The following is a 25383-nucleotide window of genomic DNA, read 5'->3' as shown; positions in this document are numbered from 1 at the left end:
CCAAAATTTCATTTTGAGAATCCCACAAAACCGACTTCCAAGCTACGTGTGAATTTATGAATTTTCCACACTCTCCGTGATCTTAAAATGTTAAGACAAAATGCTCTTATAGGCTAAGACTAGATTTTGGTCCAGAGTCTGTGCAGCTCTGCACAGTGCATTTACCTTCTGAGCCATTGGAAATGTTCCCTTTAGCCCCTTCACTACTGAGAAAACATCCATGCATGCCCCTCAACTGTTGTATTGCTATGAAGCAGTGAGGAAATCATTTGAAATTATACAGGCTGATCGCCCTGAATTTGTTTTCCCAAATAAAGTCACCAAAGAGTGACAGGTTCCTGCTTCATTCACCATATGGTGTCTGAGTTGGGAAAACTGTTTGTGCATGCTAATAGTAAATAGGAAAACAGGCAATTAATGAAAAACAAAGTGCAGGTATATTTCGTTGACTTTGAATATATTTCATATCAGATGAATTGCAACTTAATCTGGGTGGTCATTGGCACTCTATTGTTAGGGTTCCTTCTTTGAGTAGAACATGTGGAGACTTGAAGGTGAAAAATATTTCCACTATTGAGGGTGGCAGATGTCCAACAAGATCATCTCCTCGTCCCTACATAGCTTTAACAAATCTGCCAGAATTCTGGCTGTTTCAAGACCCCATGGATTTGAAATTTTCCAGTCCCAGACTTAAAAGCAACACCACAAAGAGAGGCTAATTAAAAAGTTGCTAGGAATTGTAAAAAAAATGACTTGCTTTTTTACCTCCTCTGTAATTAATATCATAAAGCACTACATAAACCCTATGAATTAATATTAAATCAGTGTGTTGAATGATTTATGCTGTGCACGAAACGATGCACGTTATAATTAAAGAGAGCTATATACAGTATACACTGATGGAATGGTGTAGGGTTTATCAGTCTCCTTTTTTGCACAATGGATTCTCAATTCTATAGTGTTCCTGAAGTCCTTCCCCAGAGAGATAGTACAACAGGTGAATTGAAAATGGAAAGAAAGTAAACAGGAAAGGAAGAGAAGCCCAAATACATGAAAATTCAAAGAAAATATGAACTAAATAATAACCAGGGGAAACACAACAACAACTTGCATTTACACAGTGCCCCTTGTGCAAGGTAGCATCCCAGAGCGCCTGCTCTTATTGGAGGTAAGAAGGCATTTCACACGAGGGATAGATGGCCTGGATGTAGGAATATCGGTTAATGAATATGCTAAGATAAGAAATATCAAAAATGATGAAACAAGAGGAGCATGGAACTGCAAAACACGGACAAAACCCTGATCTGCACTTTTGTCACCTCCATACGACTTTTCCCGTGCCTTGCTCGCTGGTCTACCCAGCCCCAGCTCCACAAACTCCAAACCGAACTGAATTCCGCAGCCCATATCTCCACCTCCCCTAGGCTATGCAAGTCCATCACCTCCACCTTCACCCAGGTCCACTGGCTACTTGCACCCAAAAGATCAACTTTAAGAGCTTTGTCTTCACCCTGCCTCTGTGACCCTGCACCACCCTATCTCTGCAATCTCCTGAGATGCCACTCCCTCTGCTCTGTCAACTCTGATCTGCTTCACACCCTGGCTTTCTATGCCTCACCTTTGGCAGGTGAACCTTCTGCCATTTTGTATCTACCCTCTAAGACTCAAGAAGGTCTGCATTCAAATGCTGCCTACCTTGGGCAAAACATTGGGCACGTTTCCTTACTCCACACGCTTCTGTTTACCTAGTAGTATGTAGGAACGCCGTTGTTAGTCAATTGTTAGTCAATTCTCAGTGAAAATTGTTCTTGTTGCAAAAGGACATAGATACGTTCAATATGACAAAGTATGAGGTAGTACACTCTGGATTTAAGTATGGCAGAAGGAAATACACACTAGGAGATACCAGACAAGGCGGATGAACAAAAGGATCTAGGAGTTGCTGGGAACATTAAATTGGATTAAAAAACATTGCAACAAGAAAGGTTATGACAGCGAGAGAAAGCTGATATCCAGTACAATTTCCTATACTGAATGTAACATGGATATGACACATTCATTTGTATTAGTTACTGACCCTCTGCCTGAAATCGGTGTATATTTAGTTTTGAACAAATTGCTCACAGGACAGTATTAATGAACATTTCTCTCTGCAGTTTAGAATCTAGGCTGGCACTCCAACACAATATACTGAGGGAGCAATGTAATGTTGGAGTTGCCCTCCTTCAGATAAGATGTTAAACTGAGGTCTCATTTGCCTATTCTATTGTTTCAAGTGAATGTTAAAGATTGGAAGGCACAGAGCAGGGAGTTTTCCTGTTTACTGGACAATATTACTCTCTTGCTCAAATTCAGCAAATAATGGGATTAAATTTGGTCAGTATTCTCTTTGCTATTTATGAGAGTGTATTGTCACAGATTAGCTGCTGCTGCATTTGCCTACAGTTATTACACTTCAAAGTAACTCATTATGTGAAGCAATGTCCTTTCACCTCTGGGCCTGAGCTTGAATATAGCCAAACTCTCTCAGCTACAATGAATCACGTATGAAATTAATTGGGGGCAGCAGCAACCTAGTGTCTAGCATGTGTGTGCACCAGCAGCATAAACCAACCACATTTTGGCACAAAATTGACGCTATTAAGCTAAACTAGAAAGTGGCTAGAAAATGAAATGTTGTCTCTTCTATGATTGAAGTGAAAGCAGATGTGAGCAGAGCTAACACAGTTTTACTCTGCATGAATCTAACAACTGCTGTACCTGACCTAAAATGTTCAAAACTAGCCCTATTAACATCCAGTGGATTATAGGGTCTAATATTCAGTATTTCTTAACTCGATCTCTATTTTGTTCTGCAGAATTGAAAAGCATGTGACGATCCCCACAGAACAGAATTAAACCTAACCATTATCCTCATCAAAAATGCTGGACTAGTCAGCAATCTCAAGAAGCAAAGCTAAAGCACACTGAACCATCACACAACATGGGATCCATTTTCCAAATGCTAAATAAGGAATCCCTACAGAATTCCCATCTATTTTCCCCCCTTCTCCAAACCAGGAATTCTGCTCTCCAATTCGAAGAATCTCTCCATGAATTAAATATTGTTTTTTGCCTGGATAGAATATTTATAGCCTTTTGTATATTAAAGTAGAACATGTTAAAAGCACTTCCTAGGATATACTGTAAAATGCAATGACTGTGTTTTGTGGGCGAATGGGTCAGTCGAACTGTGTACAAGATGTTACCATAAAAAAGTTAGAGTATACATTGTACCAGTATCTGAATAGAAAGAGTTAATGGATGTTGGATACTTATAAGAAAAGAGCTTTGCATTCATCAAGGTAACAGCTCTGAATTAATTACTGTGCAATTACTGCTTACCAATTACAAATTTGTGGACATTACTCATAATCATATTAGTGAATTCTTAGACACTTTCTGATATCTGTCATCACAGCAATTAATTTTGACCTCACCATTCTACTGAACCAGCATTTATCCATATTTGTAACTGATTCCAACAAGGGGAGGTAAGGAAGGACCTCCTAACGGGACTTTGTTTTTGTTGCAGAATCTCAAAAAAAAAGGCTTGCACGCAATAAATCATATGATTCATTTTCAAAATGTAAGATACCAATTAATTAACAGCCAGAAGTTGAATCAGTACCGAAAAGAAAAAAATGTCAATTCCTATCTCAAATATGATTTTGTAGCTCTAGGGCTTTCTTTCCCTCCTCCCAAGAGTTTTGAACGTAGACCTTTCGGTTTGCTGATCCTTACAAATAGTTTGTCTTCTGTGTGCTGGTTCAATGTACTTTAGTTTTGCTTCTTGAGATTGCTGACTAGTCCAGCATTTTTGATGAGGATAATGGTTAGGTTTAATTCTGCTCTGTGGGGATCGTCAAATGCTTTTCAGTTCTGCAGAACAAAATTGGTGCATTCTCTGTTGATCTTGCTTCTTTTTTTTCCCCCCCTGATGTTTTCTGATCTTCTTTGAAAGTTTCCTTACATCTCTGCCACCCCCCTTGCATGTAAATTGCTAAAAAAAAATTAACATGCACGGAAAGAACTCAGTCTCTCCCTCTCTCTCTCCACCCGAGTCAGTAAGATCACCAGAAGCCCAGAATGAATGCTGTCAAATTAAGGACGGGCAGCACTTGTTTTTCATAATGTGATGTTGCTACACATTTTTAATTCATAAGTTTTAAAATCAATCACTTCTGCCTCCTGACAGCAAACCTTCTCATTTATCTGTAGGAGTGCGGTGATCTGGGCCATTGATTTCTGTGTACTTGCTGTGAGGTTGGTTGACATCAGTTGCACTTCTACAAAATGAAACGAGAATTCAAACTAAATAGAAATGTGCATTTACTTTACCCCAGTCAGCTTCATGTCCCCCACACCATCAGTGACCGAGCTTTCATCCTTTCTGCTTTTCTATTTTTTGGGAGAGTCCAATATTGCTCTGTTCAAACATCTTGCTCACCAGACTCCCCATCTCTTCCCAACACAAGCTGCAGACCATCCACAACGCTTCAGCCCACATCCTCTTCCGCATCAGACTCTACAAGCTCATCACCTCCCATCCTTGCTCAGCTCCCCTGGCTTCCCATTTCCCAGAAGATCAACTTCAAGATTCTTGTCCTCACTTTCGAATGCTTCCATACCTCACTTCACTCGCCCTTCCTCTGGCACCACCCCGATCCTTCTTCCCCAACGTTCAGTAAACACCAGGCTGCTTCACATCCCTGTACCATCAGAGGCCCACATACATGTGTATATGTAGGTAGGTAGGTAGGTAGGTAGGTAGGTAGGTAGGTAGGTAGGTAGGTAGGTAACAACAAAGTACAGTGCCTTTCTCGGGAGGACGTCCCACATTACACTTCACAATAAAATCCTGAGAAACACGTTGCAATGTCCTTGGCCTGTGAAAACTATTGCATCACATGTAATGATTATTATTATATATTTTCACATTTCAGACACCATGTACTGGATCAAGAACACTGAGAACTGTGGAAAAACTGGGGGAAGTAATCAATATCAGTACAACTTGGGAAAACCAATATAGCAAAAGAGTAATGCTCTAAAAAATGATATGTCAATACACAACCTACATACACAATTTACATACAGTGTGCTTATTACTTTTGAGGTACATGTTCATAAGTCTGTTTGTAGATCCATAAAACAGGAAAATTGGTTTGTGTAAAGTGTACCTATTAAATGTATGAAGTTGTGTTTCTTTTGAGACAGCATTGTGTATTATTTGCTTCCCTTGTGTATATTCAGCAACGGCATACAATCATTTTGCTACGTGTGGTTAAAAAAATATGTAGTTTTTTCCACTGTAATTCATTCAAAATCATTGAGATTTGCATTTTATATCTATTTGTGAAAGGCAGTATATTTCCTGATTATACACAATGCTTATGGTTACATATAAAATTGAATTTCATTGCTGTACACGATAGTTTAAAGTGGCTGATGTAAAGCTTGTTTCTGGCTGGCAGGTTACTTGTTAGCAGTTAATGCAATACCAAACAGTGGAGGCTGAAAGCCTGTGGCGAAATCCCATAATGTTTGCTTGGTATAATGATCCTTGCATTTGATAGAGTGCCCTATCACATCGAGATCTCCCAAAGCCCTTCACGTGGAAAGTGTAGTGACTGTAATTGTAAGGAAACACAGCAACCAATCTGTGCCCAGCAATATCCCGCAAAGAGTCATTCAAATGGCTCATCTTAGCTGGTGGATTGTTGGCCAGGTAACAAGAGAAACATTGGAGTCACAACCAAGGCTTACCAGTTCAGCGCACACTGGGGCTCAAACCTGGGACCTTTCTATTGTATATGGCCAAGCGACCTATTGGACATTCACTATGCTATCAGGAGAGCTGAGATTTCACCTTTGTAATACAATGCGGTGGGGGCAGAGGCAGAGGAACTTGGTACTCATTGCAGGGGAAGAACTCAATGTGTTTGAGAATGTTGGGGTGTGCCTCACTAAATAGCTACTCTTGGTAAAGACAAGTCAATCTATTATTGACAGCATCAGGAAAGCAGAAAAGGAAAGCAATCCAGAAGGAAATGGAAAACTCTCTCTGCCCATAAAGTAGATTGGCATTTAAATGTGATGTTTCTTAACAGAATTAACACACGCTGTTGAGAAACACTGTAACCCCCTACCCCCCCCCCCCCCCCCCCCCCCCACCCCGATGTTGTATGTATTTATATGATATCTCAGATCTTTTCTTAGATTTATCTGATTCAAATTTCAAGTAACTGGATATTTATAGCACTACAGATTTACAAACCGATGTTAAATGTATAATTAATTCAATTTAAAAAGCTTTATTAGCCTAAATATCATTATGCGAGCAATTGCAACTTAGAGTCAAAACAGGCCTCAAATAACAACAACAGATATTATCAAATGAACATTCACAAATACACCATCGGCACAAATATAGATTGCATCAAAGGAATTCAGTATCAGGCGAAACGTCCACCTTTGTATGGAGAAAGGATTGCTTGCTATCGCTAAAAATGCAAAGCACACAAGGAAGATGAGAGCCAGCCTTTTGCCAAGAGTGATAGATCTATAATCAAACAAGCAGTGAAATTTCCTGTGTTAGTTTTTGCACATTTATCAGCAGAAGTGTAGCACTCTGCCTCAAAATCAGCAAGCGATACACATGCATGCAGACACACCACTGACTGTGGACATCTGTGTCAAGACCTATTGTACCACATGTAGTTTTTAACACTGTGAACATTTTGCCATGAATCCACATTGTCCTCGAGAGAATCTGATCAACACGTAACCGATTTGACAATGTATCTGACTGTATCTGTCAAAAATGTAGCCCCATACTAAATAAAAATTTTAAAAAATGCTCGAGGCATATCGACTCCCTTTGGGATAATGTCATAAACCTTCAAATCCTTATCTACAGAAAAAAACACAAAGAGAATTGAATTCTATTTGTGACCCTGCACTACTAACTTGGACGGATGAATCTGCAATTTATATCCATCTGGGCCTTAGTGAAACCAGATAAATAAGAGTATTCATTGGGTTAAGAATCATATTTGATCACATTCCTGGGCAATTCAGGGCTTTATTGTCCCATTATTACTTAAAGAGTGACTGCAGTAAATGCCATGTCTATCAACCCAAACCATTCGGAACTCAATCCACGTGAGCTTTACTACCTGTAAATGCCAATGCCGCTGACATCTGCCAAAGAAAACATGTTTTTGTACAAGTCAAGTGTGTGGCGATAAATTGTCCAGCTGCACAGGAGAGCAGCAACACCAAGGACTAATCCCAGTCTCTGATGAAGATCTGCTGAACACAGCATTTTGCTAAGATAGTTTAAGATAGTTTTAAGATAGTTTTGAAACATTACCATTTGTGTACCGATTCATATGGAGAGGATTTGCATGGCTATTCAATTCTGTGAACGGGAACTAGGGAATTAGATTCAAAGGCACAGGAATTGGCCACAGTTGTCACTTTTGAGCTTTCCTTATTTTCTATTCAACATTATTTTTCTTAGTTTTAAACATCAGTCGGGCAATCAGATCATTAGAGAGGAGAATGTGGGTCTGGGTGCAGTTACAGTTATATAGTTTATACAGTTTGTCTGCAACTTGGTCATATTAGTCATATTAAATGCGATGGTCCTGATTGATACGACTTATGTGAGTTTTACTGCATACGCCTAGCGAAGTGCTAGCAGCTACGATCTGCTTGCAGATGATAGTAACTCAGAGAATAAAACTGCTCTTTGCAGTTGTTATGCTGACTAATTGTTGAGTCGCTCTACTCGTTAACTCCAAAATCAGAAAAAAACATGTAAATGCACTCGCCTAATGGGCAAACAGAAAGTTGTACGCTTGAATCCTCGTCTGTGCTGAAAGATCCAATTATAAATTAATGTTCCACACCGAGATCTGCAATGTATTGTTCGCCTATTTCTAAAGGGCTTTAACAGTAATTTCACTTTGTGGTGTATTACGGCATTTAGTACTGTGAAAGTTGGATGGCTTCAGACATTCCATATGAGAAAATGGGAAATTTCCCGAGAGCCCCAATGACACACCAGTGCCTGACTGGGTGAGTGACAGCTCAGACGGGCAAATCATCACACAGAGCCTACTCTCCCTGATGAGTGATCGCTATGATAGGTAATCACTGTCCAGATCTTCTTTTGGCATTTGAATGGGCGTCCTTAATATAAGTGAAGATTACAATTTCATTCACAAAAGAGGGATTTAAGAGACACCGATTTCTCCCCACACCTTACTCCACTCTGCTGTGAAGTAAATGATGATGTGGCATATAAAATCCTGCAGTAAAAATGGCTGACGATCATAAAGGTAGAGGTAAGCGAGAACATGGGGAAGAGAGGCACCTTTCAGGGTTTGCAGGCATCAAATTAGTTTTATTGATTTACCTGACACCTTCTGTTTCCAGAGATTTAGATTTAATAACCAAATGCTATATGACTTGCATGAGAAGTTAGAAGAGGATTTGTAGTGTCAGGATCACAACAATTATACCCTGGTGGTGACAGTGAAGGTGACCGTTGTGATCAATTTCTTTGCTACTAACACCTTTTAGGCCTGAGCCAAAGAAACCAAGAACAGTTGTCAGTCAGCAACATTCAAAGTCATTTCTCAAGTCATCTCTGCCTCCTTTTCTCTGGAGGCACTTTACTGTATCAAGTTTCTATGATATCTGCTGCATCAACAGAGAAACAGAGTCTTGTTTGGCATTTGGGATTGGTGACTTTCCAAAAGTTTTGGTTGCAGTTTATTACAGCACAGATCCATCTGTGAGGGTATACATCTCACTGTGCTATAGATTAACCGATCGTCAGATCCCCACATCTCTTCATTTCTCAGCCTTCCCCCACCTCATCATGACACTAAACAAACCTTTTCTTTGCTCAGAGATTAATTAACAACTGCAACAGCTTGCCAGGAAGGATGGTTGAGGCCAGGACACTGGACTCATTTACAATACAGAATGCAACTTGACACTGTGCTGGGAGAACGGTAGCGCAAGTATTTCAGAGATCAAATGGGCTGAAATGCCCTTATCATCCAAACAAACTTTGTGAACCCCTACATAATTGCGACATGAATTGCTAAATTTGTACGGTGCAGTGAGCGCACTCCGGTTTATCCAGTTGATATAAAAATGAAGCAGTTTAATTTCAGGAGTCCCACAAAGTAAAATGGTTAGGAACACGAATAATACAGAAAATTAATCTCTTCAATTTGAACGCTGAAAACACCAGTGTTTTCCTGGTTAGCTGGTTCGTCACATCATGACAAAAATCAGCTGAAAAAAAGTCTACAGAAAATTACTTTTACACCTGCTGCCCGTTGGAAAGGCGTCTTGAAAGTTGCACAGAACTTGAGTAGCAGAAGATTAGTTGTGCACTTCTGGTATTCCATAGTTAATGCTGTGCTTTGTCCTGTGTTTGCAACACCATTTAAGGTGGTAGAAAATCTAAGTTGGACCACATGCTATGCTTCATCATTTGTAACCCAGTGAAGTGCTGGTGCATATTGCATGTACCCTTAGAGTCTTCTCCTTCACAACAGTCTTGGACAGACAAGCAGGTGTTGTGAAGCATATAAGATAGCTAGCAATTTTGTCTTGCATGATGGCAAGCAAGCCAGGATATGTTCAGTACCATAATAGCAGAAGGGTTTAATATAATCCAATTATTACGGAGGTAGTTTATGACAGATTTAATCGTGTAATCCTCTTTGATGAAATGTCAGAGAAAAAAAGATAATTAACTCCCTATGACATGTTCCACGCTTTCCTAGTTTTGCAAACACAGCAGCCTTTTGAGAGGTCAGAGATCATCCCTTTAAAAGCAGGGCCTCTTCTGTCATGTGTAAGAACAAAATAGGCAATATTGTTCTGAGTTCAGATCTCAAATATGTCACTCATTTGTCGAGTGGCTTGTGAGACGGTGTAAAGTACAATCAAAATTCCTGTAACATGGGCTTTGAAACAATATCAAAAAGATAGTATCTACAACGATTGTGGGACTATAATAAACATAAACGTGTCAATTTATAAGATGACGTTCGTGCGTTGGTCTTTGAACACATGATTGTGGTATTGAATTTGTTTGTTAAGATCACTCAGGCCAACAACAACAACTTTCAATTATGTAGTGCCCTTTAAGTCTCGGAGCGCTTAACCACAGAACCAAATATCGTGTTTGGAATTGGAGTCCTATTATATGCATTATCGGAGTAATCACTGGCTTTGAGGAAAAATAACTTTTCTCATTCAGAGGCTTTCCCTTAGGATCCTGGTTTGAGGATTTGAAGGATTTATGCCATCCTGCTCTCATCACCAGACTACCCTATTTGTTAGTAAGAGTGAGAGGATTCAGTCTAATTCCTTGTGCATTAGTCTCATGCAAAGGCACCAAATTCATAAGTGAAGGGGAAAGTCCCTTATCTCTAAGTGAGCGGATACATTTTTAAAAAGTAGTTTCTTTGGGGCAGAGAGGGTAAATTAACCCTCTAGAACTGTTTGTTACTCTCCTCTTTCATTTCCAACATTTAGTATAGGATTCCACTTGTAGTGTTCTATTTATAACTAATTTGATTTTATTTCACTCTTTCGTAAATAAAGTTAACCCTATTTCTAGAGATTTCTCGGTCATTGCCATAACATTTAGCTTTGATCATATGCAATGCTGAGAAAAGCTCTGTGCATCTGCTTCTGGGTCATAGACAAGCTGAGAATGTGATCCATCGTTCTATTGTACCAATGCACAGAATATAGCAGCGTCAATAAATTAGGCCTACCAGATTGCAACTTAGTTAAAATCAGAGAAAGACGGAAGTGCAGGATCAGAGTTGTTTCAGCAGCCAAGGATAGCACTAGATTGCTACGGTTTAACGCCATTTATTCATGAAACAAATCAGTTGGCGGCTCATGCTTCAGATTTAGCTGGCACAGATTCTCTGTATTTTCACATTACGGGTAATATTTATGACAAACATGCAATTATACAGCGCTCTACACCTAAGATAGAGTCAGACCCCAAGCGAGGGAGAATGGGGAGGCAGAGGTGACCATAAGGGTGGTCACAGAGGTACGTTTTTAGATCTGGATTTAAAGACACAACGGAAATTTAAGAGGAATAACCAATATGAAGGTGCCCGCAGGAATCAGAGAAATACCATAATCACCGGATTCCATTAAAAAGGGTTGCCATATCCTTTTAAATTAGTTCAGGTTGCTGCAAAATAACACTGGACCCCAATTAGTTAAACACAGGAGCAAGTTGAGTTTGTTACTGTCTCCAACCAGAATATGCAACTGTACGGTTTGCAGCCTGCTCAGAACTGGAAAACTGAAGGTGAATTCTCACATCTTGAGTCATTAGTATTATCGGGAAGTCTCCCATCACAAAACAATTCTGCAATAGCTGTATTTCGGCTAACTTAAGAAAATGTAGCTCACTTACAGGATAATAGTTTTAAAATGCAACATATAATCCATGGAGACTCTCCTTTCTACTGGATTGTGCTCTACCAAATATAATTAATTCAACTGATTTGAAAGATTGCATCTGCTTTCAGGGACTAGCCAAAGTAATGAAAAACTGTTTGCTCGTCCAATGTTTTGCCCATGTGGATTGCCAGTGTGTACAGAACAGTTAATTTTTTAAAAAAAATCAGGCACCTCTGCTACTTTCTAGTCTAAGAGCCAATTTATATACTCTGGTTAGTAAGAAACCTGTAAGTGTAGCTAACACCTGTGAATATGTAGTAATATATTTTATAGGTTGATTTCTAATTGAATGTGATCCAAACGGTCTGGTATTTCCCTCTTGTAACAAAACAGGGAACCAGCCAATGATTGGAGTCTGAAGCATCTTTTTGCAAATATACATAATTTATGTAATGTTTTGGTCATTCAGATGCAGAAATCCATCACCATCCTTAAGGGAATCCAGTCAAGCAGGGATTTTCATATATGTTTCGCCCACAAAGTACACAGTCAATTCATGTTAAAGTATATTCTGTGAATCGTTTTGAAACATCTTGAAGATGTGATAAGGAGCTACATCAATTGCAAGGATTATTACTATTATTATGTACACCACCTATATTCATTGTCATTTTTTCAGTATCATCAGCGCAATCTGCATCCTGTTTACCTTATTCCAGACAGTATTAGGCATTCCCTCCACAGGCTGGATATCATCCAGAACACTGCAACCCGTGTCCTCTCCTGCACCAGGTTCTGGGACCCTATCAACCCCATCCTTGCCCAACTCCACTGGCTTCCCATCACACAGAGGACACAGTTCAAGATCCTGGTCCTCACCTCCAAAGCCCTCCATGGTCTTGCTCCCCCCTACCTCTCCAACCTCCAAACCCTCCTACCACCCTGAGCGCTCCCTCCGCCTAGCGGGCTCCGGCTTGCTTCACATTCCCTGTCTCGCTCGCCCCACTATTGGAGGGCGGGCCTTCTGCCCCACCCTCTGGAACTCCATCCCTTAGTCCCTCCTCCTCACCTCCTCCCTTGCCACCTGCAAGACCCATCTCAAGACCCTCCTCTTCGACCGTGCTTTCGATCATTCTGCTTGCCCCCCTGCCCTCCACCCTCCCACTCCCCACCCCGATGCCCAGCTCGGGTCCAAAACTTTATCTGTCCAGCACCTTGGGACGTCCTCTTGACGTGAAAGGTGCTAAACAAATGTAATTTTGTTGTTGTTGGATGGAGATACCAAAATGTGCTTTGGGTACCCCTGGGGTTTAACCAGCTATAAAATGTAACAAATGTTATGTAAGCAAAATACACTACAGAATGCACCCATCCATACAATCCATTGAGGTCCCAGCTTTAATCACTGTTCTGTACTGCTTCAATCAATCTCAGGGCAAGTCCATTCTAGGGGTTGGCTTTAGTTCTCCCTAGTTACAGACTCTAGCACCATCTTGTTCCAAATTGAGAATGTAGCTTGACAAAACTGCAAGTTTGGCTGGTTTTGGAAACAGATAATGACAGGACTGCCAGGAGTAAGTGCCTCGGTGTCTAGGTGTTGTATGAATGCTGATAAGAGTTCTACTCAGGAAAAAACAGTCCAAACATTCAACATTTTTTGCAAGGTTCCTGTAAAGTGCTTTAGAGCATTGCCGGCTAAGACACTATAAAGGTTTGTTCTTTTTCCCTAATGGCTTTTTATCCTTTCAACTTGTATGTTTGATTATTTTAACTATGAAATCCATTACTTAACTTTTTTATTTTTTCCAGCTCCCACCAAACATTGCAACAATATGTTTTAAGGTGAATAAAAACCTAAAAATTGCAAAGATTAACAGGGACACTTTGTAGATGCTACCTTGTCAATCACCGATATGAATTTATGTTCAAAGTGGGGGAGGTCTGCAAATGAGCACACATGTCAGGAGCCCTCAAGAGCTGATGAGTGAACTGCTCTGCATCTCTCGAGGTTTAACTTACTGGCGGCAGCAACATAAGATATACATTGAAATATGCAATATTCATGGTGAGGCAGTAAGTTAATGCATTTGCCAATGTATAACTGGCTCTTAAGTTACCCTTTCTCAGCAATCTAAAAATAGCTGTCATCGGCTTTCATCTCCTTGTAACATACATAAAAAACTAAAGTTGTTGTTGTAATAGCTGTCAATCACTACAGGTGAATTGTAATGAACTCTTAAAATACACATAGTCCCGTAGTTACTGAATCCAAACCTGATTTAATTTTAGGGACCGCAGAAAGAAGTTGCAACATAATTTTACCCCACACGATTTCAAAAAGCCTCCCATAAATGTTGTCCGTTTAAATAAAAAAGGATAACAATACAAACGATAAAAGGTCATTTAATTAAACTTGTGAACAGTCAAAGTCCATGAATTAGAATTAGTGTGAATGACAGAAATCGAATCAATGTTTAAAAGAGGCTTGTAAGAAATAGGTGAGACTGACACCTATAGTTAAAGTAAAGTAGCAGAAGTCGGTGTCAGAGGATATTAACATGCAGCTGTGGAACACACTGTTTCACAATTCAGTTCCTTGCCTATAAATTTAATGTGACATTTTGCACAGCTGGGCAGATATGCGTGGATGTTTAGCTTGAGCTTAGCAGCTGCTTTTAGTTTATTAAATTAGGCTGGATGGCATCTCAGATCATGTGAAACACTTAAATGCTCGACATTCAGAGCATGGTTGTATTTTGTAAATTGACAACACTTTCTTGTTACTTTTGGTCAAACTGTTTTATGGGAGAGCTGCTCAAAATCCCCAACAAGTATGTTTTCTTTGTCGACCCTCTGGTAATTTAGAAATGTTACACGAAAGCAATTTTAATTTGCGATAAAGCATTCAAAGTGAATTTATAATAATTTGTTAAGACGATAGACATCGGTGCTGGAGAAAAGATCACTTTTGCCAACCATTTGTCACTCCTAGAACAGGCATTCCCAGATCTGGTAACAACAGGTGAAGAGTTTCCTTTACAATGCAATCACCATGGGACGTTATGCATGTGCCCACAACCTTCCGATTGGTAGGTAAGATGCTGACGACTGAGCCAGGTTGATGCTTGCCAAGATCGGAAGATCACAAGATTGCCTGAATTAAGACACTAGACTGCTGAAACAGAAGTCACATTTTAGCTGTGCTCTACATTCTGACAGTATGTAGCTCACCCTAATTTATCTTGAATAGATTCTGTTTGGTTTCTGAACACACTGTGTTGAGATGAAAGTCCTGAACAATCTATCATTTACACTGATGCCCCAATTCTAGACATAGCTTCCTTATCTAAGATTTATAATCTGGTTTCCTGGAGTGCTACCAGTAATGTCTTAGTGTTTGAGCATCTATTACAGGCATAGCAAACTTCACTTTAGCATTGGGGTTCTAACAAACATTTTGTCATCTTTCCAAGTCTTTTTCAGGGACCAGTGTTGATGTCCTGGGCTGCTTCATACGGTATCTTTTGGACCTATGGAACATTTGGGGAGTACCTAAATGTGCTAAAGAACTTCTGATATCTCCATATAACATGCTCATTGACCAGTTCTATCTCTCCCTTTGATGATGGCTGTCTTATATGTTCATTTATCCCAAGTCCATATTCAATATTCTTGCTGGAAAACCAACTAGAATAGTCATGTCTCCTTTTTCCATCATATTCTGAATGATCTTACCACATTAAACAATGTAATCATGTCTTTTTTTTAAAAAAATCTTGCTTTGTGCAGTGGATCCAGATGCTTTTATATGAATCTGTAAATTTAATATGGGTTTTGTATATCATTTCCACTGACCACAGAAATAGCTGATGGTTACTTGGCTTGCAGGCAATTTACATTGATGAAAGTTTGTACATTGCTTGTACATTGTTTGCACATTGTTTGTATATTGTTTGCATAACTGTGCAGTCTAGGCAAAAAACAAATACAAAAACTGCCAATTTCAAACTAAAAGACATCGTTATTAATTTGTGGGAGATTGATGTGTGCAAATTGGCTGCCACGACTGCCTGCAAAATACACAATGACTTCACTTGATATGAATTTCCAGTGAATGCTTGGAGGCGGTTTTCTATCCAACAAATAATTTTACATGAAGCAAGTTAATATGTACAAGCGTACATATTTTCGTGTTGCTGCGAAGTTGGCCAGGATAAATATGAATATTGCCCAAAGAAGCAAGTTTCAAATTTAATCGTAACAGTAGTTCATTTTAATGGTTAGTACTGACTTCAACAATGTTCCATTGTACGCAGCACAGCTTTAACCTTTTAGAAACAAGAATATCCAGAATACTATCTTTAATTTACACGTGAAATTCACATGTATGGCCTTAAATTCTCTTGAGCATTAAATATTGAATCAGAAATATGTCCAAATAACACAGAAACCAAAAATATTACCTGTACTGCATTATTCAAAGGTTTGATACATTTGTTCGAAAGATAAGGCATTATTAAAAAGTGATTTTTCTTTTTTTAAAAAAAATCTTATTTTAATGCTAAATTTTGAAAACAGACAATTTATATCAATCTATATTGATATAACAATTATAAAATCTATAGTTATATAAAAATATAAAAATTGGTGAAAAAAATCTAGTCACTCAATCCATGACTGCTGTAGGACACAGCTATACACTGTCGCCCACAAAATACACTGTCAATCAACTTTACAATATATTCTGTGAAGAGCTTTGGGACATCTCAACAATGTGATAAGGCTCTATATCAAATCCAAGGATTATTATTAACATTATTATATTACGTAATTTTCCTGCTAAGCCATTGCCTCGAAAGAAACTGATCGGGAAGGCTGTAGGTTCAATCCTCAATCTAAACTGGAGTATTGATAGGGATAGCACAATTGGCCTCAGCTTACAGTTTTATCTGAAGCATTGCTTCAGGATAAAATAATAGTGAGTATCAGAGTAAATATTATTTTAGGTGACTTAAGAATACTTTAGAGTTGCATAGAGCAAATACCAATGATTGTTTTTAGAAGGCTATTTGGAATCTGACCTAGGGATTCAGGAAGCAAAGCTGCTCAGTTGGTGGTGTGATAGCAGGTTGATCTGCGATTTCTCAGTTGCCATCACATCACCGTCATATTCTGTCATGTGGTTATGTGGTAGGATCGTGGACATCAAAGGCGATATACATCATTACAAACATAATTCAAGAGCAAGCAAGTCCTGTCTGTCCCTATCTGTTACAGATGTAAAATGAATGTTGCTGTCACATGCACTCTGAAAAGAAATTGACTTAAAATTTAAGACCACATAAGTAACAGGAATATAGAAAACGTCACCATAGCACTTAAAACAGGAGCAAATGAGGAACAATGGAATCATTACATTTTTGATGAATACAGTTTTAATTTAGTCTCATTCTGAGCGATAAGACTGTTTGTAGTAAAATACCTGGAAGGATGCATATTGTACTTTTGTCTCATGTCGTGCAATATAAATGTCCTTCTCATGATAACCTTCTCCTGACATTTCAGTGAGCTATATTTAAAAAGACAGTGCTCGACTGACTTGGCATTTCTATGCAATTCTGATTTCTTTGATTTATCTCAATAATTTGATTGACTGTTGGAAATAGCAGTGAGGAATGGTTTTAAAGTTTAAAACAGAAAGAGTACAGAGTGCATCAAAAAGAACAGATGGATCCTTTTCACTCTTTCGTCAAGTAACCTTCTACTTAATACTCAGTCTAATCAAGTCTGCAACAAGAGGTTTTGTTTCAGATCAAAGATTTTAAGGTGGTGATTGAACTCTCAGTACATTCTAAAACAATGAATTGAGATGATATTGTTTATTATTCTATCATTTAGTCTAGACAGATATAGGCATAGCTTTCAGATGCACAAACATTCAGGAAGTATCAGTGATATGGTTAGAGACAGGTCTACAGAATCCATTCATTGCATCAATATGAAATTACGCATCAAAATTCAAATGGGTGGGGGAAATCCAAAAAGCAACAATTTCTAAGGGATCCTATAACAATGGAAACCAGAATTGTTGCATTCCAACTCACAGGAACACTACTACTCCAATCCAATCTCCTTCCAGCATGAAAAGAGCTTTATTAAAAGCAAGGATTAATATGTTTTATAGTACAGGTCAGAGAGAGAACTCACACATTACGTAATACAGGAAATGGATATAAGGCAAAGCTTGAGCACGTAATATATGCAATCTGAATCCTTACATTATACAACTGCTTTTCACTCTTATCCAGTATTCATCAAGAGATACTATATTCAGTTTTGTTTAACAGACCTTCAATATTTGTGCTTGATATTTTAACCAAAACACTCCTCAGTTATGCTGTTGATGTTAATATAGTGGGATGGAAATACGGACTGATACATGCATTCAGATCAGCGACCTTTGCTAAAACAATATTATGTGACGAGAAAGGGCATGAACACTGGTATAGTCTTTTCAGTGTGTGAAAGGATAGCCTCAATTCGTAAATGTGAAGATATGTAGGAAAAGTTAACTTTGGAATTGTCCTACTATTGGAATAATCAATTATTCCAAGTAAAATTCACAAGCAATAAATCAAATCTAGGATAAAAATGCAAAGCAAAGTGAATATTTCCAAAATACCCAATAACCACATATATTCTGCTGCTTGCATACTTGATAGGTTTTCATTGATATTGACTATCATTCTATTAGTTATTCCTCTGTGTTCCCCAAGCTTTCATGATGCAATATATACCGATGTATGTAATATTTCCTATAATCATCACACCCAAAAGTTGATCAACAATTTCTTCCCACGACACACACCTTAAGAGGGCAAACATAAAGTAGACATTTCCAGTCAAGTATTTGCTTTGCAATGCACCTTCTGCCACATCTCATAACTGTGCAGCCCTTTAATTAATAATATAATAATCCTTTCATTTGATACAGCACTTTTCATGTTTTTGAGACGTCAGCCTCAGTTCTCGAACTCCTTACTCCTCTGGGCTCTCTGAATGAGATTGTTGAATTAGTGCCAAGCAGAGTTGAAATTGAAGGAAGTTTGTACTCTTGACATCTGCCCACTGGGAACTGAACCTTTGGAAGCTTTTAGAAAGTAATTTTTGAACATTTTCCCAGAAACTGGGCAAATGGTGTGCTTCGTGCAACATCCAGCTAGCTATTTAGAAACAAGTCATAGTGCTTTTGTTGATGGACAGTTAAGTTATCTGATACCCAGTTTCTCTTTCTATGAGAGAGATGTCTGAAGATTTGCCCAGTAGTTGTCCAAACTGTACACAGTTAGAACCAGAAACTCTTTTGTTAATATCTTGTTTAAAAAAGAATAGATCATATTAAAATAATTACAGAAAGAAATGGTTAAGAACACATATATCGCTAATCTGTGTCTTAAGTGGTAAAGGTATAATAATAGTAATAATAGTCCTTGCATTTGATATAGCGCTTTTCACGTCGGGAGGACGTCCCAAAGCGCTTCACAGAACACACTGTAAAGTGAATTGACTGTATATTTGTGGACGAACGCGGCAGCCAATTGCGCACAGCAATGTCCCACAAACAGTCGTAGATTGAAAATGACCAATTTATTATTGTTTTTGGTTTTGGAGGGATTATTATTAGGCGTGTGGAGTAAGGAAACTTGCCCAAGGTTTCGCCCTGCCTGGAATTGAACTCAGGTCTCTCGCTTGCAAAGCGAGTGCTCTATCCACTGAGCTACAGGACTCCACAATGTTGCTAATTTAAGCAAAAAAGGTGGATATGACATGAAATTCAAGTTTAAAGAGGGTTTCTGCCCTGAAAGTCTGGATAATAGTCACATTTGTAAGAACTGTCAACTTTCAAATTAGAGTAATTATGTTTTGTGCAAAGGTAAAATATACCCAGTCAATATCTTGCCTAGGATACTATTAGATATATATTCAGCATAAATGAAAGTCAGTGATAAAAATCTATTTGATTTTTAAATTCATCATTGAGAGCTGCAATCCAGCTGAAAGGAAAATTTGGCAAAATAAGTGTATGAAAATAGCAGAGTTTCAGTGAATAATAACACTATTGCTCCATTGGCCTCAAAATATTTAAAAAATCATGTATGTTGCTTTTGCTTGAATGATTACAGTATGAATGTGTGTGCATCTTCCAACTGCAGCTCAAGACTGGATAGTATTTATCTAACACCGGTATAATACAAAATAGCATTGAGTTAAATAAATTCTGCCTCCTTTCTCTAAAATTCAATCCCAGAATCTCTCTGACTTGCTTCCTCTATCACTGGGCTCAAATCCTGCTTCAGTAGTTACCATTTTCACCACACTTTACAGTCACCTTTTTCCCTCCCCACCCTCTTTGGCTCCCCCATTGGCTTAGGTGGCCAACCAGCAGTAACATGCTTTATGAGATTTCCTGGTACGTTTCAGCCATTCTCCTCAGGGTGCTATCTCTGATCCCTAAATTTAAATAGACATTGACGTCAGTGAATGGACAATTTCCTGCCAAAGCTCCCTCTATAGGCTTTTCTGCACAAGTTGTTGATGGAGCTGCACCTTATTATTGAGTAAACAATGATAGCAAAAGTAGCTCTCTATCTTCCTGCATTTTTTTCATTATCAATCTTATTTCTCACTTCGCAGAACAATTTCACTTTTCTCTTCTCCCTTATCGCCTTATCAAGTCTTTGAGACGTCTTAAAGTGCTTCACAGAATACACGATAAAGTGAATTGACTGTATATTTTGCAGCCAATTGCACACAGCAGTGTCTCACAAACAGTCGTGGATTGAGTGAACAAATTATTTTTATTTATTTTGCATGCATTACAAGCCAATAAACAGATCACCTCTTCAAATTACAGTGTAATTGAATGTAACGAATGTCAGTACTGATTCAATTGGGAGAAGACAACTCAAGGTCGGTCAGTTAGGCTAAAGCACAGTCAAAATGATGTGCACTTACTGAAAATGGGCAGAGTAAACACAAGAGGAAGGGAATCAAATTAAGTTTTACTTATTCAGCCTGTGTTATTTTCTAAGCAATGAACTTAAAATGTGCTTGCCATCGAGAATGCTGAAACATCCTCTCTCAGAGAAGGACCATTCCAAAAAGTGCTTCAATTAAAAATTAAAGTAATGTTTGGAGAGTCAGTGCCTTCTTTCACAACAAAAGACATATACCTGCTCATTTGAAGCACAGTGGGAGAGGATTGATTTCTGTCCATCTTTCTTCTGGGTAATGAATTGACTGAAAGACGAACTGAAGAGTTGATGACCCGTGATCCTGGTGGGGAAATACACACAGAGTTGTGCATTTCTCCATTGATCTTTCCTTATATTGATTGCAAGTTACAAGGGAGATAGGACAAAAATTGATCGGCAGAATTGATTGGAGATACTCTGGGAGATAGGTAGAGGAATATTTGAAGGACAGATTACTTCTGCGGCTCCTAATTGCCAAAATAATGTTTCTTCTCCAGAGAAATTGTCCAAGATCTTGTTCGCCTTCATGCACTCTTGGTTTTCACCCCTGTTAAATGCATTATCTGTTGTTCAAATAAGGTATCATAATCATTAAGCCAATCTATTTCACTTTCCTAACAATTGCAACTTGCTCGAAAAAGGAGTTTTCCTGGAGACATTCAATTATGGGCACACCAACATATTTTTTTAAAAAATCAGAAAAAAACACATTGAAATGGGATTTCTGACACTACTTATTTTGAGATAATACCTTCATACTGCTCAACAGCCAGTTCTGTCATGAAGAAGTCAAAGGACATACCGGGGGCAAGGAGCTAATAACTATAATGTATCCTCAAGTAGGTATATTTGTGTGGTGACCTGAATCAAGTGAAGGCACCAGATAAAATCACATACGACAATAATATTTTGTTTAACCTTCAACAAATTAAATTCAAATTTGTCATTGTCATATGTCATTAACTCTGATAAATGAACTCCCAACTACATTCAAGTTAGTCACTGCTAAATATAAGCTGTAGATATTAATTTTGGACAGCTGTTTCACATCCTTTAAAAGTGAGTACCATTTATCTACATGTCTATAGTCCTTTATTTCTTCTTGCTATGCAAAAGATTGGATTGGGTGGAGTACGCAGCGATAGCTTCAATATTACTTGTGAAAACTTGTCCATTCTTTCATTGACAATTCTTTTCACATCAGAATAAACTAATTTTTATATCACAGTAGATTTCTTTAGGCTTTTTTGAGATTGGTTGGTTTTTTTTCACTTCCAATTTCTCCTCTCTTGACTGTGGCAACTCATATTGGGTACAGTTCTATAAAGGTTGCCGGGTCCTTTGAACCCCATGCAAACGGTCATCATTTATGACCGGGAACAGTGGTAAGGTCCTGCACATCAGGCCCTCACACCTTAATCCAATGCTGCCCTCACTTGACACCCAACCAAGCTCACTAGCCAGTGATCAGAAGCAAAATTCTTGTCTGATTCATTTCTCCTCTTTATTGAACCTGCCTGAAAATTTCCTAAATTGGAGTCCTGTAGCTCAGTGGTTAGAGCACTCGCTTTGCAAGCTAGAGACCCGAGTTCAATTCCAGGCAGGGCGAAACCTTGGGCATGTTTCCTTACTCCACACGCCTAATAATAATCCCTCCAAAACAAAACAATAATAAATCGGTCATTTTCAATCCACGACTGTTTGTGGGACACTGCTGTGCGCAATTGGCTGCCCCATTCGTCCACAAATATACAGTCAATTCACTTTACAGTGTGTTCTGTGAAGAGCTTTGGGACGTCCTCCCCACGTGAAAAGCGCTATATCAAATGCAAGGATTATTATTATTATTATTATAACATCAGCCCTTTACAGAACATTGATATTGCCATTTACGGTTGTCCATTGACAAGGTGTTATTCTTTTATAGTTTACAGGTTTCTATCTTTTTAGCAAAACTTAATAATAATCCTTGCATTTTGTGTAGGATTTTTCACATCAGGAGGATGTCTCAAAGTGCTTCACATGATTTACTGTAGTGTACAGTGACTGTGCATGATGTAGGCAAAAGCAGCAGTTAATTGGTGATTAGCAAATAGCTATGAAGTGAATGACCAATTTTATTTTGGGGATTGTTGGCAAGGACACTAGGAGAAAACCCCTTTTTTGTCAAGTAGTGTTGGGGATTTTTAACTTCCACCTGACCAGGCAGACAAGACCTCAGTTTAATGTTTCTTCCCAAAATGGCACTTCCAAAATGCAGCACACTCCCAGCAGTGCATTGGAGTGTCAGGATAGACCATGTGAACTCCTGACATGAGGCTTGAACCCACTACCATCTGACTCAGATGCATGAACGCTACCAACTGAGCCAGTCTGACACTCAAATTGAAGTATTAAACAATAAAAAATGATCATTCCTTTCATTGATTTATAAGCAATCTGCATTTTGAGTAAGCATGTATTCTTATCAAGAATATTTAAAATACTATCTCTATAATGTATGTTGTGGATTAATGCAGTCCTGATTTATTATTATCATTCATTTAACAAGAGCAACAATTGCATTTATATAGCATGCTTCACGTCTTAGAGTCTTAGAGTACTTAATAGCAGTACAGTTCAATGTCGAGTTGGAAAGGGAAGGTAGGTGACCAAAAGTATGGTTGTAGAGGAAAGTCTTCAGGCATGATTTGAAGACCAGTAAATAGGGAGCAAGACAGAAGCATTGATGCTGGGAGTTCCAGTGATTTGGGGGAATAGTGGCTGAAATTTAAATCAGCATTTGACCTATCATCTGTGAAGATGATTTTGAAAACTGAAAAATACCAATAACTACTTTGCAGACCGATCAATGGTTGAGCAGTTAAATCCTTTAACTTGTATAGATTTTTCTTTTGAAGAAAGAATAAGAAATTAGCATTATAACAGGTATGGTTCTGCATAAAATGCATTTAAATAGAGCGTTACTACAGTAGTCAATGAAACACAGTATGAAGTGTTTCTGACAGAATTAGCCTCCAGAGTATGAAAACTGAAGGAAATTCTTGCTAATTAAAATACATAGGATCAAATCTAATTTCCTTATTGTTTTAGTGGCACTGTACTGTGATTTGATTGTAATGTGTAAAACATGAATGAACCAACTCAAAAGAGCATCTTTAAATATGAATTTAATGCATACAAATAATATTTGTTGTCAGTAAAGATTCTAACACTCCAAGTGATGGTCACTAAATTGATGCGTCCTCCAGCATGAATTTTAGGAGCATTAAAGTTGTAAGTCCAAAGAATGGATGTTGTAAGTGCAAGGAACCTTCAGAAACCAGGCTCAACATCACCCTACCTCAGCTTTGTATAACGTGCCATTACATTGTTTCAAAAAAGTGCCTTAACCCCCAAACTTAGAACATTCTCCATTGTATATACCTATGTGCTATTTCCATATCTTATATCACTTGCTCCTAACTATCCAATTCAGAGGTCCAATACAATATACACTTATGGAGCACCTTTTGCAATTAGAAGGACGTTTCAAAATGCCTGAGAGGTAGTTTCGTATGATAGGAAGTGAAAGATTGAACATTTACAGATGTTAGGGAGAGGAAAAGATGTTCTTTTCATCAGGCGTGAGTGGATTTGAACACAGAGATAAAATAATAACTTTCTAATGCTTTTTACATGGCAGCTCACTGTGTAAACTTCCCATCTCACCAAATTCAGTGCTAATGGAAGTTTCATACACTGCAATTTTCATAATTTCTATGACAAATTGTCATGAAAAGTCCAGTATAAATCTGTGCTGAGCTGCAAAATCATACTGGAGCTCCCAAATCAAATTCAGGAGGAGGGAGAAGGGGCTAACAGTGCCTTGATTTGCACTGTTGCCTCGGGGGGAGAAAGAGTTGTGAAAAAAAACAGCAGGAGATAGTTTCAGTTAATATCCACAAATGAACAAAATTAATTCTTAAGCAAAAGGCAAAAATACTGCAGATGCTGAAAAAATCTATTTTTATACAGTCAAAAAATCTTTCATAGTTCAAGAATTTGATATTAATGAGCCAGTTCCTTGACTCACTGATGGGAGTTCCACCATATGTTTCGTTACACATATGTAGAACAAGTTTTGTCCACCCCTTTTAAACAACCCTGGACCAATTTGATCAGGAGTGGGACGTATAATCCCTTTCCTGCTCCGCCTTAACATGACTTGAAGATCACTGCATTCAGCAATACGCACAGAACTACATTACCAATTTTCATTGTAGAAAACACAATTGTAACACAGATAATAAAAGAGGGTCAAGAGTATGCAATAAGGTTGCAACACAATCAAAAGAGTTTCCAGTGACCATCATAAACCCCAAGATTAAAGCTTGACTGCTTTCTACAATCATCATAAACTCAAGATTCCATTACAGCCTGCAACAGACCCCTACAAATCATACACAGGATTTAACATGAACACGGTTGACTGCTTTGATCAACTACTTTTAGAATAGCTCTATTGCAAGTGCTATTTTATATGTGCCATAATTTGCTTGGGCTCGAAATCAATTGTGCTAACCAAAATAAACAGCTCCAGCAAGAGCTGCAAATGAAATCCTTTTCATCGTAGGAATTCATTTAAAGCAATCACTTCTTTTGTTTTTGTGCCACTGACACTCCAGCCCGTCAATCATATTACTGCAATGCATGCCAAAGGAATGGAACCAACACTAACAATTTGTCTCCTAATTTCTTCCTGCAACCTCATGGGCTGTGAAAGCTGTGGCTCGTTCTGGGGACTAATTTCAGTTTTATTTGTGGAACAATTGTGAGACAGATGATGTCCTTTACT

The sequence above is a fragment of the Callorhinchus milii genome, unplaced genomic scaffold (genome assembly GCF_018977255.1).
Source record: "Callorhinchus milii isolate IMCB2004 unplaced genomic scaffold, IMCB_Cmil_1.0 Scaffold15, whole genome shotgun sequence".
Taxonomy (NCBI): domain Eukaryota; kingdom Metazoa; phylum Chordata; class Chondrichthyes; order Chimaeriformes; family Callorhinchidae; genus Callorhinchus; species Callorhinchus milii.
Note: the sequence above shows the minus strand (reverse complement) of the source record.